Source organism: Phacochoerus africanus, unplaced genomic scaffold (genome assembly GCF_016906955.1).
Source record: "Phacochoerus africanus isolate WHEZ1 unplaced genomic scaffold, ROS_Pafr_v1 Scaffold_157, whole genome shotgun sequence".
NCBI classification, from domain to species: domain Eukaryota; kingdom Metazoa; phylum Chordata; class Mammalia; order Artiodactyla; family Suidae; genus Phacochoerus; species Phacochoerus africanus.
The window spans coordinates 25082-34466 of record NW_025927350.1 but is presented as its reverse complement, the minus strand read 5'-3'; positions in this window follow the sequence as shown (position 1 = coordinate 34466).

The following is a 9385-nucleotide window of genomic DNA, read 5'->3' as shown; positions in this document are numbered from 1 at the left end:
CAGTACCAAGGACCTGCAAGAGAGTGGCCCAGGCTACTCCTAGTTGCAGGGCCCTGGGAAGTGGTGATTAGCCTCAGGCAGATTGACAAGGTGCCCAGAGCCTTTGGCAGTGGCAGCAGCAGGGTGTGTGAGTTCCCAGGGGAGTGAGAGCAACAACAGGTAGTGTTTGATTGCAGAGCCCTCCTTTGAGGAGACTGGAGCCGCAAGTGGTGCCTGTCCAGGGACCCCAAGTTGTAGCGGGCCACACCCACCTCTGGAGTCAGTGATAACTGTGGTGCATCTGCACCCGCCACCTGCAGACCATTCAAGATGCTCTTCGTCTCACTTAGCTCACACAGGAGGTGCTGCACAGGCTGCTCCTAGTTGCAGGATCCTGGGAAGGAACAGAAATCAAGTGTCTGAGCACTGCCCAGAGTTTTCGGCAGTGGCAGCAGCAGGGCCAGTGTGCTCCCAGGGGTGCTAGAGCAACAGCAGGTGGTGTTCAGTCACTATGCCCTCCTCTGTGGTGCCCCTGACGTGATTGGGGCTGAAAGTGGTGCCTGTTCACGGACCCCTAGTGGTGGCGGGCCATGCCCACCCTTGGAGTCAGAGATAACATTGGTGGTTTGCCCCCCCCACCTGTAGAGCATGCAGGAAGCACCTCGACCCACTTAGCCTCTACAGGAGGTGCTGCACTATCTGCTCCTAGTTGTAGGTTCCTGGGAAAGGACAGTGACTGAGTGTGTGGGCACTGCCCAGAGAGTATGGCAGTGGCAACAGCAGGGCAGGTGTGCTCCCGGGCTGGGAGCGAGAGCAACAACAGGTGGTGTTCCATCGCAATGTCCTCCTCTGTGGTACCCTCTGAGGTGGCTGGGGCTGCAAGTGGTGCTTGTTCAGGGATCCCCAGTGGCGGTGGGCCATGCCTACATCTGGAGTCAGAGATAACAGTGTGGTTTGCCCCCGCCATCAGCAGACCAGGCAAGAAGCACCCTGTGCCGCTTAGCCCACGCAGGAGGTGCTGCACCAGCTGCTCCTAGTTGTAGGGTCTTGGGAAGGGACAGTGATCAAGCATCTGGGCGCTGCCCAGAGCATTTGGCAGTGGCAGCTGCAGGGTGGGTGTGTTCCCAGGGGGCTGAGAGCAATACCCTGTGGTGCTTGGTTGCAGTGCCTTTTTTTTTTTTTTTTTTTTGGCCGACCCTGGAGGCTTCTAGGGCTGCAGGGGGAGCCCACTCACAGGCCCTCATGCAGGCCATGTCTCCCTCTCTCCCAGGGGACCTCTGCAGTGCATCTGTGCCACTTGTAGATCACGCACCATGTCACACTTGCCCCCCCAGCCCCGCTGCCCCCAGCCCACACAAGAGGTGCCCAGCCACCCACATCCCAAACAAGAATCTCCAGATCTCCCCAAGCCGGAGCAAGTGGCTTCTCGCACCCCCGCCCCCCAACAGCCTGCGCCAGGGGCGCCCCGCCCTCTGAGAGCCCGCTCGCGCATGCGCAGGGAGACTGCTATGGCGGCCGCCTCTCCTGCTCTTGGCCTCGCCAGCAATGGCGCCTCGCTTCCCCTGTGGGCCCAGCCCTTCTCCCGGGTCCCCTCTGCGGAGGCGGTCCACTCCCCAGCCTGTAAGTAGCACACCGCTCCCCCACCCATGGCACAACACTCCTTAGCCCCTCAGGCTGTCCTCACACAGCCAGCCAGGTCCTCTCCCCGCGACTGACCTCCAGAGCCTGAGGCTCGGCGCCCAGCCCCCGCCGGAGCGTCTCGGGCTGTGGTGTCTGGGGGGGGGGTGGTGCCGGGAGTCTGGGTGGCGTCTGGGTGGCGCAGGTGTCTGGGCGGCTCCCACTCTGCTTTGCCCTCCTCAGTCCAGCTGCTGCGCTTTTCTCCGTGACTTCGAGGTCCCACCCTCTCGGCTGATCTCCGGGTGGGTTAGGTGGCTTCCCAGGGGGTGGCTTCCTTTCCTCCTTCACAGCTTCCTCTCAGGAATGCCGGTCCCCACCCAGTTCCTTCTCTCTCTCTCTTTTTCTTTTGTTCTGCCCGGTTATGTCAAGAGTTTCCTGCCCTTTTGGGGGGTTTAAGTTCTTCTGCCAGTGTTCAGTAGATGTTCCATGGGAGTCGTTTGCCATGTAGATGTGTTTCTTTTGATGCGTTTTTGGGAGGAGGTGAGCGTGACATCTTACTCCTCCGCCATCTTGATCCGTCCCCTACACCACGTCTTCCTAATCCAGTCATCTGTCCATGGACATTTAGGTTGTTTCCATGTCTTGGCTATTGGGAATAGTGCTGCAGTGAACATACAGGTGCATGTGTCTTTTTCAAGGAAAATTTTGTCCAGATATATGCCCAAGAGTGGGATTGCTGGGTCATATGGTTGTTCTGTGTATAGTTTTCTAAGGTACCTCCATCCTGTTTTCTTTAGTGGTTGTACCAACTCACATTCCCACCAACAGTGCGGGAGGGTTCCCTTTTCTCCACACCCTCTCCAGCACTTGTTATTTGTGGACTTGTTGATGACGCCCATTCTGACAGGTCCGTGAGGTGGTATCTCACAGTAGTTTTGATTTGCATTTCCCTAATACTCAGTGATGCTGAGCATTTTCTTCATGTGTTTGTTGGCCATCTGTATCTTCTTTGGGGAAATGTCTATTCAGGTCTTTTGCCCATTTTTCAATTGGGTTGTTGGGTTTTGGTGGTTTTTTTGGGGTTTTTTTTGTTTGTTTGGTTGGTTTTTTTTGCCCTTGAGTTGTGTAAATTGTTTTGTATATTTTAGAGATGAAGCCCTTGTCAGTTGCATCGTTTGAAACCATTTTCTCCCATTCTGTGAGTTGTCTTTTGGGTTTTTTTTTTTTTATGGTTTCCTTTGCTATGCAAAAGCTTGTTGGTTTGATTAGGTCCCATTAGTTTATTTTTGCTTTTATTTCTGTTGCCTTGGGAAATTCTCCTAAGGAAATATTTGTAAGGTTGGTGTCAGAGAATGTTTTGCCTACGTTCTCTTCTAGGAGTTGGATGGTGTCTTGTCTTCCATTCAAGTCTTTCAGCCATTTTGAGTTTATTTTTGTTCATGGTGTGAGGGTGTGTTCCAGGTTCGTTGACTTAACATGCAGCTGTCCAATTTTCCCAGCGCTGGCTGCTGAAAAGACTGTCTTTTTCCCATTTTATATTCTAGGTTCCTTTGTCAAAGATTAATTGACTGTAGGTCTTCTGGGTTTACTTCTAGTGTTCTCTATTCTGTTCCATTGGTCTGTATGTCTGTTTTGGTACCAGTACTATGCTGTCTTGATGACTGTGGCTTTGTAATATTGCCTAAAGTCTGGGAGAGTTATGCCTCCTGCTTGGTTTTTGTTTCTCAGGATTGCTTTGGCAATTGTGGCTCTTTTACAGTTCCGTGTAAATTTGTGGATTGTCTGTTCTGGTTCTTTGAAAAATGTCGTGGGTAACTTGATAGGGATTGCATTGAATCTGTAGGTTGCTTTGGGTATTGTGGCCATTTTTATATTATTTTTCCAACCCAGGGACATGGAGTATCTTTCCATTTCTTTGAATCCTCTTTAATGTCCTTGATGAATGTTTTATAGTCCTCAGCATATAAATCTTTCACCTCCTTGGTCAAGTTTATTCCCAGGTATTTAATTTTGGGGGGTGCAATTTTCAAAGGCATTGTATTTTTATATTCCTTTTCTAATATTTCATTTTTAGTATGCAGAAATGCAACCAATTTCTGAATGAATGTTACTCTTGTATCCTGCTACTTTGCTGAATTCCTTGATCAGTTCAAGTAGTTTTGGGGTTGAGTCCTTAGGGTTTCCTATATATAGTATCATGTCATCTGCATATGGTGACCATTTTACCTCTTCTCTTCCTATTTGGATACCTTCTACTTCTTTGATTCCTGTGGCTGGGACTTCCAATACTATGTTGAATAACAGTGGTGAGAGTGGGCATCCTTGTCTTGTTCCAGGTTTTAATGGAAAGGCTTTCAGCTTTATTATATTTGCTGTGGGTTTGTCATAAATGGCTTTTATGATGTTAAGGTGTGTTCCCTCTATACCCACTTTGGTAAGTGTTTTTATCCTGAATGGATGTCGGAGTTTGTCCAAAGCTTTTTCTGTGTCAGTTGAGATGATCATATGGTTTTTGACTTTCCTTTTGTTAATGTGATGTATGACATTGATTTGCATACGTTGAACCATCCTTGTGAACCTGGGATGAATCCCCCTTGGTCATGGTGTATGATCTTTTTTATATGTCGTTGGATTCAGTTGGCTAAATTCTTTTTGAGAATTTTTGCATCTATATGCATCAAAGATATCGGCCTATAATTTTCTTTTTTGGTGGTATCTTTGTCTGGTTTTGGTATTAGGGTGATGGCGGTTTCATAGAATGTCTTTGGGCGTGTTCCTTCTTCTTCAACCTTCTTCCAAAGTTTCTTCTTCTTCGTCGTCTAATACTTCTTCACAAGCGTAAGAAGGATAGGTAAAAATTCTTCTTTGTATGTTTGGTAGAATTCGCCTGTGAAGCCATCTGGTCCTGGACTTTTGTTTGTAGGGAGTGTTTTTATTACACATTCAATTTCATTTCTAGGGATTGGTTAGTTCAGTTGATCTGTTTCTTCTTGATTCAGTTTTGGCAGGCTCTAAGTCTCTAGAAAGTTGTCCATTTGTTGGCATGTAATTGCTCATAGTATTCTCTTATGGTTTTTTGTATTTCTGTAGTATCTGTAGTGATTTCTCCTTTTTCATTTCTTGTTTTATTTATCGGGGTTTTTTTCTCTCCTCTTCTGGTGAGTCTGGCCAGAGGTTTGTCAATTTTGTTTACATTTTCAATGAACCAGCTCTTGGTTTTATTGATTTTTTTTCTTTTTCTTGAACCTCTAGTTAATTGATTTCCTCTCTGATCTTTAGGATTTCCTTCCTTCTACTGACTTTAGGTTTTGTCTGCTCTTCTTTTTCTAATTTCTTTGGGTGGTGGGTTAAGTTGTGGAGTTTAGATTTTTCTTCTTTTTTGAGGAAGCACTGTATCACTATGAACTTCCCTCGAAGCACTGCTTGTGGCATCCCATAGATTTTGAATGGTTGTGTCTTCATTATCATTTGTCTCAAGGTATTTTTTAATTTCCTTTTTCATTTCCTCATTGACCCACTGGGTATTTTTTTAGTAGCATGTTGTTTAGTCTCCATGTAGTCAGTTGTTTCTCACTTCTTTTCCTGTGGTCGATTTCTAGGTTCATGCCATTGTGGTCCGAGAAGATACTTGAAATAATTCCCATACTCTTAAATTTGCTGAGGTTACTTTTGTGCCCCAGTACGCGGTCAGTCCTTGAGAAAGTTCCATGTGCACTTGAAAAGAATGTATAATCTAATTTTTTTGGACGTAATGTGCTGAAACTGTCAATGAAGTCTAACCTTTATTTTGTGTCACTTAGGATTTCTGTTGCCTTATTGATGTTCTGTCTAGAGGGTCTGTTGGTTGATATGCGTGGGGTGTTAAAGTCTCCTACAATTATAGCATTGCCATCAATTTCTCCTTCTATGCCTGTTAGTATTTGTTGTATGTATCTCGGTGCTCCTATATTAGAGGCATAGATATTGATGATTGTAATATCCTCTCACTCTCTCTCTCCCTTTTCTTTTCTTTTCTTTTTTTTTTTCTTTTTTTGTATTTTTAGGGCTGTACCCTTGGCATATGGCAGTTCCCAGGCTAGGAGTTGAATCAGAGCTGTAACTGCCAACCTGTGCCACAGCCACAGCAATGTGGGATCCAAGGCTTGTCTGTGACTTACACCACAGCTCGTGGCAGCACTGGATCCTTAACCCACTGAGCAAAGCCAGGGATTGAACCCGCCACCTCATGGTTACTAGTCGGTTCATTAACCACTGAGCCCGGACGACAGGAACTCCATAATATCCTCTCTTGAATGGATCCTTTTATCCTTAAATAGTCTCCATCTTTGTCTTTCTTTGTGACCTTGATTTTTGAGTTCTATTTTGTCTGATGTGAGTACTGCAACTCCTGCTTTCCTGTCTTGTCCATTGGCATGAGCTATCTTTTCCCATCCCCTCACTTACAAGCTCTATGTGTCCTTTGCCCTAAAGTGCAGGCTACCCAGTTACAGGGCCCTGGCAAGTGGTCATGAGCTTCAGGTAGATTAAGACAGCGCCCAGGGCATTTGGCTGTGGCAGTGGCAGGGTGTGTGAGTTCTCAGGGGAGTGAGAGCAACAATGGGTGGTGTTCGGTCAAAATGCCCTCCTCTGTGGTGCCTCCTGAGGTGATGGGGTGCCTGATCACGGACCCCTTGTGCTGGCAGGCCACGCCCACCTCTGGAGTCAGAGATAACTGCGGTGGTTTGTCCCCACAACCTCTAGACCCCGCACAATCCACTTAGTCCTGCTTAACCCACTCAGGAGGTGCTGAACAGGCTCTCCTCGTTGCAGGGTCCTGGGAAGTGACAGTGATCAGGGGTGTGTGGGTGCTTCCCAGAGCCTTTGGCAGTGGCAGCAACAGGGTGGGTGGGCTCCCAGGGGAGCGAGAGAAACAACAGGTGTTGGTCGCTTGCAGTGCCCTCTTTTTTTGCTGACCTCTGAGATGACTGGGGCCCCAGGTAGAGCCTGTTCACAGACCCCTAGTGGTGGCAAGCCACGACCCCCTCTGGTTTCTGAGATGACTGCTGTGGTTTGTCCCCGCTGTCTGTAGATTACAAAGAGGGTGCTGCTTCATGCTTAGCCCCCCACTGCCCTTAGCCCACACAAGAGGTACCCGGCCACCCACAGCCCACACAAGAGGCGCCCGGTCTCCCACAGCCCAAGCAAGTGGCCTCTTGCCAACTGTAGCCTGTACCAGAGGCACCCTGCCCTCTGAGTGTCCACATGTGTGCAGGAAATCAGATTCCTATGGCAGTCTGCCCTCCCCAACAACAGGGCCTTGCTTCTCCTGTGGGACCAGGCCCCCTCACGGGTTTCCTCAGCTTGGCATTCTGCTTCCCAGCCTCCACATAGCCAACCCTAGTCCTCTCCCCAGAATTGACCTCTGGAGCCTGAGTCTCAGCGCCCAGCCCATTCCCAACTGTCAGGGGCTGTGCTCTCCGGGGTGGTGGTGCTGGCAGTCTGGGCGGCTCTCCCTCTGCTGTGCCCTCCTCATTCCTGCTGCTGTGCTTTTCTCAGGGACGGAGGTCCTTCCGTCTCAGCTGATGTCTCCCTGTCAGTTCGGTGGCTTCCCAGGGTGTGGGTTCCTTTTCACAGCTCCCTCTCAGGAGTGCTAGTCCCATCCTGATTCCTTTACCCTCTCTCTCTTTTTTTCTTTTGTCCTACCCAGTTAAGTGGAGGGTTTCTTGCCATTTTTGGAGGTTTAAGTTCTTCTTCCAGCGTTAAGTAGACGTTTTGTGTGACTCGCTCTCCATGTGGTTGTGATTTTTTAGTGTTTGATGGAGGAGGTGTTGTAACGTCTTATTCCCCTGCCATCTTGATCCTTGGGCCCGAGGATCTACTCTCTTCACAGCAGTCCTGGGTCTCAGGCTGTGTCTGCTGTGAACAGCCATTCTGTGCGTGGTTTTTGTGCTCATTGCCATACATTTCTGTGGAGTGTGAGCCTGGGAAGAGAATGTGGTGTAAAGCCACTTAGTCTTCCAAAGCGGTCATACAAGTTTACACCCACGAGCCCCAGGTGTCGATTCCGGTTGATGTGGTTGATCCACATCCTCCTCAACATTTTGACCTCTGCAGCGAGTGTCGTTTCAGTGATAGTGATTTCCTAATAGCTAATATGGCTGAGCACAGTTTAATGTTATTGGCCATTTGGACATCACTTGATCTCATGACCAGGTTTTAATGTCTTCGTGATTTAAATATCTCATGCATTGGGCAACTGCTTTCCACCCCCGCAACCAGCCTCTTGGATTTTGGTTTTTTTTTTGTTTTTTTTTTTAGGTCTTTGTGCCTTTTCTAGGGCCACTCCCATGGCATATGGAGGTTCCCAGGCTAGGGGTCCAGTTGGAGCCGTAGCCACCAGCCTACACCAGAGCCACAGCAACATGGGATCCGAGCTGTGTCTGCAACCTACACCACAGCTCACGGCAGCGCTGGATCCTTAACCCACTGAACAAGGCCAGGGATCAAACCTGCAACCTCATGGTTGCTAGTCGGATTTGTTAACCACTGCGCCACAATGGGAATTTCCAGCCTCTTGGATTGGCTCTGATACCACCTTTCTTACTTGTCTCAGTCACTGTGCCCTTTCTCCATCCCAAGTCTCAACAGCCTGAGGGACTGCTGGGTCAGGGACTGTGTGATTGCAGGAATTTGGAAGAGTAGTGCCACACTTTTCCTCAAGCAATAGCATCAGTTTAACCCTCACTGGGAATATATGGGAGATTCCATAGAGACATATCCTCTCTGGCTGTTGCTGGTCAGACTTACTATCTGCTAGGCTATGGAGTGATATTTAGTTGGGGTCTTGATTTCCATTTTCCTGATCTGACTGTTGTACATGGCTTTATTCATGGGCATTTTCTCTCTATGAAAAGCTCATTCCTAATTTTCATTCATTCTCTACAGTGTCGTTTGTGCTTTTTGATGAATTTGAAGACTTTTTTTCTGCACTCATATGGTTACTTTTATTGCTTGCATAGGTTACGATCACTTCTCCCAATTTTTACCTTGAGTTGAAGATGTTACTGGGTGAAGAGACAGTTTAAATTTTCATATATTCATATTTATGGCCTTTTATTAAATGGAAATTGCTTGGCTTGGATTAGGAAATCTTTTCCATTAAAAATATAAAGTTTCATTTTTCATTATGAGTTTTTAATCATCTGAATGTCTCTATAGCGTGGATTAAGTTCCATTAGTGTCTTTAATTTGGGGACCATTTCTGCACAGTGCCATTTCTTAAACATAGCCCCCTTCCTCAATAATATAATGTGCCACCTCTGTCCTACCACAGAGTGCTGCTACACACACAAGGTATGTATCGGGGTTTTTATTCTCTTGCACTGGTCAGTTGATCTCTCACTGACAGTGTCACACCATTTATTATTTAGTTTGTACATCTAAATAACAGAGGGGAGTGCAGCAGGGCAGGGGGATGCAGGAGGCTGGGGGAGGCTCTGGAGGCACCAGTCCCGTTCTGGGCCCATCACGCTGTCTGTTCAGCGGGGTTGTGGGGAGATACTTGGGATCAGGTGTCTGTAAGCCCAGCTCCCTGTTTGAGGTCAGGCTCCCTAGGAGCAGACCCTGACGAAGGAGCCCCAGCGAGCCTCGTTTGTTAGGAAATGCCCACGGGAGAACCTGGAGAAGGATTTGGGGGAGAAGAAGAGGAGGGGGAGGCAGTCAGCAGGGTGTGATCCGATCAGGAGCAGCCTCAGCCCTTCCCGCAATTCAGGACAGAAAAGCGATTCCCCGAATGTGCTACTGCCTAGAG